This window comes from Sciurus carolinensis, chromosome 7 (genome assembly GCF_902686445.1).
Source record: "Sciurus carolinensis chromosome 7, mSciCar1.2, whole genome shotgun sequence".
NCBI lineage: Eukaryota > Metazoa > Chordata > Mammalia > Rodentia > Sciuridae > Sciurus > Sciurus carolinensis.
In genome coordinates, this window is record NC_062219.1 from 73,955,474 (window position 1) to 73,962,725 (window position 7,252).

Below are 7,252 nucleotides of genomic sequence, written 5' to 3' on the forward strand. Positions count from 1 at the left end.
GAGCTACACTTGGTTTTTCACATAACTTTAAGAGAGAAACAAGAATAATAGATTTGATTTCACCCAAGAAAGACTGAAAAGCAAAAGCAAAACCAAAACCAGTATTAAGAATGAAATGCCATAAGAGGAATTAGTCATTTCTAGATCATAATCATTATACAGAAGTCAGGGCAGTATTCCTATCCAACAGTGACCCAGCACAACACTAGTTATTCATGACCGTTGGAATGACTTAGCAGATTAAATTGAATAAACACCAAGATACCATTAATGCTGCCCATGATAGAGTTAAATAAGTTTGAACAAAAAGGTATCCAGCCTTTAAAATTTAAGCAGGGTTGCATGATAAAATAAGAGTAACCTCTGACACTTCTCGGTAACTTAAAGGATTGGGGGGCGTATTCTTTACAGGATGTCTGAATTCACTAATTCAACCAATGTTTTGAGAACAATTAGGCGCTGTCCAGGGTGCTAGGACTAGAATGAAGATCAAAGCATACAGAGCCCTGCACTCATGCCACTTACATTCTGGGGGATGGAGCTGATGGGTTTAGTGATGATTGTAGACCTCTTAATTCTTTTTTAAATTTAGAGTTTTGTGATTATATTGCACAGAATCAATATTTTAGAGAAATAATTTTCATATTATGTAAAATGAAAGTCAGAAGACAGTAATAAATCATCTGAGGAGAAAAAGAGAGCAACTGAAAAATAAAGTACAACTAAATAATATTTTAGTTCTGCAATTTAACACAATAGTTAAGTGTGCCCTGAAAATATGGGAGTCTGGAATTATTGTTAGCATGTTGCATAGTCAACTGATGTATCTTGCATTTGCTCTCCCTCCTTGCATACCTGAAACTGCAAAAGGCACCAGTTATGTAGTACAGGAAGAGGCAACTATCTTGTTTTTACTCTTCTTTAGTGTGCCTTCTGGTCTAGGTTGGCTAATTTGCTTTTTCCTAGGAACAGAGAAGCACTTCTGCCCACAAATTGTCTGTCCCTGCAGAAGACACTGTACAGAATTGACTAGTCTGGGCTGTGTTCTCTGAGGCTGCTGTATAAGATTGGCATAACTCTTTACCTGTGGGTTTGGCGACTGGGAGGCAGGGGAATCTTGAGAGCAAGCCAAGAGGAGTCAGAGAACCAGAGGCCACCTGAGCCAGCATAGTTAGCATAACCCCATTTGGCTGGGAAAATACAAATGTTCTCTAGAACAGTGGGTTTTAACACTTTCACATACAATTCTTCTTTCTATAACAAATACTTGCTAGTGTAATCATAATGGGATAACATTGACAGGTAGCATAATTTACTTCATATGTTTTTTAAAAATATCAATGTAGTGCTCTAACTAAAATTTAAAATGAACCAAAAGGAGAGTAATTTGTATACTACCTATATCATTATGTGTAACTTTAGGCATAGTGCTGGCACAGCCAAATTATACATAGAATCCCAGGGAGTCCACTAATTATAAATATAGACATAAAAAGGTATATGGGGTTTATATACCACAATGATGCAACTTTTCAAAAATATTTATCTTTCCATTTATATGGCAGTTGTATATATGGAAAATTCAGTACATATTAAAGCCATGTCAGAAAAACAATAAATCACACATGAACATAAAAACATGTTTTGGATCTATATGTAAAATGTAGTTAGGCTCTGGGTCCAGCAAATAAGTTCTTCACCAACATCAATGACCACCAAAACATTTATAAATTATATAAGACACAGAATAATTTTTAATTGTGTGGAACTGCACTGTGCATAGCATCATGTTTAATATCCTAGTCTCTTACTTCAACCTCCCAATTATAGTAAAAATAGAATACCCCTTCTTCTACAGATTTCCAAAGTCTCTGGGCAGTGGTACTGGTCCCTGGTCTACTATCTTTGAACTAGCCCAGTGCTGTCCTAGAGGAGCCAGGTTAGATTTTCACTTGAATCCAGTCATGTGCTTACATAAGTCAATCTTATCCATTTAAAGGGCTTGGTATACAACTGGTATTTTCTTTCAACATTTGCAATGAAGAAAATTTTTACCTCCAAATTCCACTTCTAGGAATTCATTCAGCTAATTATGCACATTTACAGTGTAGAGTTGTGAGATGGGGTGTGGTCTGGGGACGTTGACATAAACTTCCTATCACATTGTTTTTATTTGATATGAGCACGATTCACTGTTAAAACAGGTTTTTAAATTCTACTTTTACACACAAAAAAAGATAAAGGACTCAAAAGGAAAGGACCAACTTGAGTTTGAACCCTGGACTCCATTCAAGGACCCTATCACCAGTTCTAACATATTATCCATGTTACTAAATGTAGTCATCTTGACATTGTGTATTATCTTTGAATCATTTAAAAGTCAAATTAAATATCCACTCTTTGTCTCGGTGTGCTCTGAATTTCAGGGATATTCCTACACCAGTCCTTTCCTCTGAGGACTTTCAGGAGTAGAAACGAATTAGCCAAGGGTCTGCCCTCACAAAACATGAGAATAATTCTCCAAAGTGAGACCTTTGGGGCTGCCCTGTGAAAGCTGAGCACTGTTATTGCCTCATCTTGGGCACAGTGTCAGGTCATGAATTTCAGATACTACCTCAAGTTTCTCATTTTTAGTACTTAAAGGATAAGAGACGGGCTGGGAATATAGCTCAATTGGTAGCATACTTGCCTTGCATGCACAAGGCCCTGGGTTCAGTCCCCCCCCAAAAAACAAAAACAAAAACAAAACAAAACAAAACAAAACAAAAAGGATAAGAGACATAACTATTCTGGAAAAAAGTCTTCCTTATTTCCTCTTTTCATCATGTTTCTTTTTTCCTTCTGTTTGTTTTCCTTTACTGTATCTCTTTCCCATCCCACCCCCATGGGCTCTTATTAACAAAAAAAAGCTATTAGAGGGAAAAAGAACAGGAGAAAGGGGAAATGAAGTCTTCCTCCAGAATGTGACAGAGGAGAGATTTCAGAGCACCAGAGGCATCGCCTTTCCATTAGGATTCTCCTCATAACAGACCATGATACAAAACTCAGAACTGAAAAGTTTTTAAAGACATTCACCAATGGTCTGTTCTCTCCTATATGTTCTTTAATACCTTTAACATTACAAAATCCTCATATCAATTTTTTCCACAGTGTTGTGCTGAGTTATTTGAGATTATATCTAGAAAATTATTAATAGCTTCCAAATTAACTTCTCATAAGAAATTTCTACACTTATTGTTGGTTTTCCAAAGCCTGAGAACCACATACAACACAGAGATGAAGTCACCGTTATTTTACTCCATGCCTACTGCAGGAAAAGATATAAGCTGTTCAGACTTAACACTCAATTTTGTGAAAAATATTCCCTAGGATAATAAAACATATTTTCTAGATTTTTATATATAAGGAAACTATATTCCCTTGGGTTGAAAACATAACGCCCCCATGGGTAAGAGTTTGTAGTGAGTAGTAGCACTAATCAGAGGAAGATCAGTGTCTTAGGATGCTTTAACAAAACACCTTAGACTAGGTAATTTACAAATAATGGAAATTTATTTCTCATAGATCTGGGAGTTAAGAAGTCCAGAGCAAGGCATGATGGAAGGGGTGAATGCTGTTTCCTCACATGATGGAAAGGGCAAGGGGCTCTCTTCCACTTCTGTTTTGAGGGCAAAAGTCATAGTCATGAGGGCAGAGCCATTATGACTTAATCACTTCCCCAAAGTTCTCACCTCTTAATACCTGTTAATGGGTTTTAACAGATGAATTTTGAGGCGACACTAACATTGAGACTATAGCAGTTAATTTCCCAGCTTAAAAAGACATATCATCAGGCCACGAACTGAAATTCCTTTCTATATACACATAATCATCCATTATAAACATCTAGTATTCTTGTTTAATAGGCTTCCACTTGGTTATTAGCACACTACATCTTCTTCACTAGGCCTTTGATACAAAATCAATGCCATCAAAGCTCTATGATTCAAAATTTATTCACTGTTCTTCCTTCAAATTAGCACAATAATTAAAATATTCTATGTAATTTGATACAACTGAGAAATCAGTGGACCTTTAAGTCAAATAAATTATTAATGGTAATAAACCTTTCATTTGAATTTTTCCTGAAGCTTTTTCCAGTGAATTTTCACTTCTATTATCTTATTAGACCCTCTCAAAGGCTGTGCAGAAGAGATTAATGTTATTCCCATCTCACAGAATGGAAAAGAGAGGTCTGGAAATGATAAGTTGGAGCCTGGGCCATTAGTGCCAGAGTTGAAGAATAAAAGCCCTATTCCTAAATGGTCTGCTCCCAAATTTCACCTGTATCTGTCTAAATAAATAGTTTTTTAAACATCAAGTTAGAAAACTATCTGATACCTTCAATTCTTCACTAAGGCCTGAACTATTGCTGCTTCTTTAACAACGACTACAATAGACAAAGCAATGAACCCACAGACCAATCATACACCCCATTGGCTTTTGGCAATTCTCATTTTTACTGGCAGCTGCATTTCAAGGAAAATCTAGTGAACTGCAGGGAGTAGGTAATGGGGGCTTCTCGAGGTATCAGTACATCCAGACCACTGCACAAAACAGATAATCTACAGCATCTGTTTAGAATGGGACAGACAGCAAAGAAGACACAGCTGAGCCAGAAGAAAACTTCAAAATGCGAATACTCTATTTACAAATCAACTGCCCATCCTCTGAAAGTGAAAGAGACTTCAACTATGCTGTGGTCTTCTCCAGATCCTTAATACAGATGCAGTTGTAGTGCAGCAAAAGTCACAGGAGAAATAAAAACAGTTATCATTTATTGAGAGCCTAAGTACCAGGCACCAGGCTGGGGGTGTCTATGTCTACTATTTCATTTAATCCTCATTGCTCAAGATGAATGATCACTTCTTTTTCTTTTCAAAGTTTCTACCAGCAGTTGATACAAACTATAAAGAACACTAGGAAGAGCATTTTTCAGGAGGAAACCAAGTGACTATTAAGAAATACATATCTTTTATTACTATTTTTCTATTATTTGCTGTATTTTGACATTATATTACTACAACTTGCCCTATCTTTTACAAAAAAATTTAGATATACAATGTTTTTAGCATTTTTAATTATGGAGTGTTGATGACTAGTTGATAAATTTAATCCAGGGGGAACAAAAGCTGTGTTAACCTGTTTTCTCACCCTCATTATTTGCACCATGCGCTTGTTTATTATCTGTTAGAACATACTCCTCATATGGTTTGAAATGAAAGGATGATCCATCTCCTCATTATAGACCCTCTGCTTGGTGACGAAAAACAAACGAAACATATGAACAAAGGAAAAATGCCTTCCTGTCATTTCTCAGCCTTCTCTGCCGCTGCTCAGCTGGGATGTTAAAGATTGAAGTTTAATGAAAGAAGGTGAGAAGGTGAAGAAGAAGAAGGGGGAACAGAAACCCCTAATGAGCATGTGTTTAGTTATATGGAAAGATCACTAAGAAGCAGCAGTGATTTTCTTTGTGCCTAATATAACACAGTGTCCCCCAAGGTCAAAAAAGTGCCTTGTCCTTCCTTTCTCACCTCATTCCTTCATTTTCTATCCTGGCAACCGGCTTCTCCACTTGAAGTCAGCTTCATGAAGTTTAATTTCTAATGGTGAAGTGAAAAAGACTCTCCTCTTTCATCACTGACTTGGGGTTCTTCAGAAGCATGCAGGGGTGGTGCAGGAGATTCAGTAGGTTACTTGTGTCACTGGTGGAGCATCTCATGAGCGGGTATTTCAGACCTCACACTGTGCTGACAGAGCTCAGGTGGTCTGCAGATGCAGACAGACACACACGGACACTTACCCTTTAGATGGTAGGTGAAGAAGCCAATCCCCATGGAGCAAGACAGAACCACTGCAAACCCAAATGCTTTATGGTTTTAAAAGAGAGCTCATAACAGCTGTCGAGACTCCAGAGCAATGCTCGGAATTAGAATGAAATCGTGTTGTTGAAATATCATTCCGAAAATGTCATTCATCAGTGAGCATTCCATCCCTATGGTGTGAGCATCCCATTGAAAATGCCAAATTCAACATGAGGGCCAAACTTGGGCCAAAACCCCAAAACTCTAAAGGAGAGTGACGTTTTTGCTTCACCAGTTCCCAAGCCAGGGACTCATTACTCACCCCTTTGGGACGTGGGAGAGAGGCACCACACTAAGACAAGCAAAACAAGAAACCTAGAAGAGGTCCTTTCAGATTGACAGCTATCTCATGGAGGCAGATGCTTCTCTAATGTTCTATGTCCAGTACAACTACTAACACACTGGCAGTCATGAATTGATATCTTTCTTTGAAGTTGAAATATGCAGCCTTAACTGTGCTCTCATTCTCTATATTTCACTGCGTGAACAACCTAAATTACACAGAACAGCAGTAATTGGCTCATCATAGCCCCATTCTAATTTTAAAAGGATAAAGATCTAAAAATCCAGACAACCTAGCACTGAAGTAACCAGTGAAGCCTGTTAAGGGGCTGCCAGGGTCTTTCCCCATGAAGTCACAGATTCAAATTCAACCTAGGTTTATAGTGACCAAGGATCACTTAACATTTTGTGTAAAATTTATGTGTCTTTAACATAATGTTCCCAATAGGGATGCTGACAGCTTGCATTTGTCATTCTTACTGACTCTCTCAGAATTAACTGTAGATGGCCAGACACATGTGGAAAATAAATCATTTCCTTTCATATAAAGGTGATACTTGCAAAATGTGAAGTCCATGGCACTAAAGAGCATCTTGCCTTCATGCTGTCTGTTGCCTGCCCATCTTCCAGCTCCCTCAGCTCCAAGGGAAAAATACAGCAGCTCTTCAACTGTTAGTTTAATATCTGATGAGCCTGGGACAGATGCAATTGAAAAGATATACATGCATGACGGCAAGAACAGTATTTTCCAAGCAACCCAACTCTCCCATTTTCAATAAAGCATTCACTTGTGGTGATAAAATGCCAGGTCACAAGCCAAATTTTGACTCCATTACTGAGCATTATTCTTGAGCTCTAAATGGAAGGTCAGTACAATTCTCTAGCTGTCAGACTCCAGTCTCACTCCAACCTCTGTCAATGGAATAACAAGCTAAATAGTTACAGCTACTACAGTCACTCCTTGATTAGATTCTTAATGATTGACTTAGTCCACAGGTCACTTCAACCAATCAACAAACAGACTTTCAGGTATTCAGATCCAAGGTTTCTGCTTGAAACTCCTTTGC